This window comes from Etheostoma cragini, chromosome 22 (genome assembly GCF_013103735.1).
Source record: "Etheostoma cragini isolate CJK2018 chromosome 22, CSU_Ecrag_1.0, whole genome shotgun sequence".
In the NCBI taxonomy this organism is placed as follows: Eukaryota; Metazoa; Chordata; class Actinopteri; order Perciformes; family Percidae; genus Etheostoma; species Etheostoma cragini.
Window position 1 is genome coordinate 4,513,169 of NC_048428.1, and position 1,727 is coordinate 4,514,895.

Consider the following 1,727-nt stretch of genomic DNA (forward strand, 5'->3'; position numbering starts at 1 on the left):
CACCACTGTATGTGGTTGCGTCAAACACAACTTGTGCAAAACTCCAGCCTAAAACTGATCCTCCACAGACTCCACAAGTCACAGGTTAATTGAAACAGGTCTAGTGCATTCTTATGTTAAACATGAACAATGTTACAAATACCTTAGGACTAGGTCTTATGCATCTATTAAGTTCTGAAATAGGCTATGGGAAAAACCAGCCATATAGGAGTAGTAAACAGATTACAGATGAATGTTCATCATGTTCTTTCAGTCTAATGAAATTGTCCTTTACAGGTTTACTCCGGTCAAATCTTCACCGGTCCAATCAGTGGACAGAGAGAGTGGCTGAGAACTATGACGCTGAGATCCTGCGCTAGTTTGAGTTCTACTTCTGTAATTGCAGCGGAGAAAGATGCGAGCGAAGCCATTCCGTCCGTTGTGGCAACGCTGAGAAATATCTAGAAGTTAAAGCCCAAGCAAGAACAGTCTTTGCTGAGTTTTGTTGGTGGCCCTCCTCCCCACGAGATTGGGAAAAGTTAGATTTTCCAGCTCGCTCCGTTAGTGGTGAAGGAGTTAGCTAAGGCGGACGGTAGTTTTAAACTTCAACAGAGTACCCGCCTTCAAAGAAGTTAACATTGTGAGAGTGGCCAGACTTTCTGTATAAATGAAATGTACGAGAGTCTAGTAGAACCAGGCTATTGTCCAATGTCACTTTCAACCGAAAAAACAAAAGTTGAACACACCCAAACAATTAAATTACATCGAAGACTCTTCCATCTCAGATTTCTCATTCATGGTCCCACTGCAGAATTTCTCATCAATTCTTAAACTGCCAAAAATAAATTAAACACTCAAGATGATTAACAGCTTTTCTACAGATATCCATGAAAACACTTTTGTCAATTTGTAGTTTGCTATGCTTTTCTACAGATATCCATGAAAACACTTTTGTCAATTTGTAGTTTGCTATGCTTGGTATGGGGGTGCCATTTGTAAAGCGGGTCACGCTGAAAATAACAGTAACATTTTGTCACATTTAGCTTTAACCCTCTGAGCCCTGAGGCCATTTTAACAGTTTATTTTCCGTCTGGATTTATTCTATAAAAAAGTTTGTAAAACATCAAACCTGTTGTCTACAGTCAAGATATGAACATCATTTTTTTTAGGACAAACTGGGTTATTAGAATATTTGGGTTGCAGTGAGGTCACTTGCATGTTAAAAATGGTTGTAGGGCCTTAAAGACAAAAAAATAAATAAAATGGAACATGAATCTTCCAGATATGTATTGATATCACGGACAGATAAGTAATAAATAAGCCATTTTCCTTTCTAAAACACTTCTCATATGTCTTGGGAGTCACACTGTGAGGAAATAATCATAACTTATACAGTTGACAAAATACATACATTTTTTCAAAGAAAGTCAAGACGCTTTTGCTCTAATGACATTTACTTATGCCAATAATAACATAATAATGTCATATTTATTGATATTACACCCACAGCAATGCTACACAAGCAAATGCGTGTCTAAATAGTGCGCCTCTTGGCCTTCCATACAGCCTACTGGACTTTTGTCCTCTCTGGCCTTCCATACAAGAGGGTGACGTTGTCTCCCATCTATGGGCCTACTGGGGCCTGTATTTCTCTAAACAGACACAGACGAGAGACGGAGCAGCGAGCTAGCGGCAGAAATGAGCCAAAACGCGATGAATTATGGACATAAAGTGGATCAATCTTGGAT

The 1,727-nt window shown here is 39.1% G+C and overlaps 1 long non-coding RNA gene across 1 annotated transcript in view; it reads right to left on the bottom strand.

The window, feature by feature from the left end:
- LOC117938102 overlaps positions 1-1,727 on the bottom strand; it is an 11,211-nt gene that overhangs the window by 6,097 nt on the left and 3,387 nt on the right. The window contains exon 2 of the long non-coding RNA XR_004655330.1: positions 1,102-1,108. This is a non-coding gene — a long non-coding RNA (uncharacterized LOC117938102). The remainder of the gene's footprint in view (positions 1-1,101; positions 1,109-1,727) is intronic.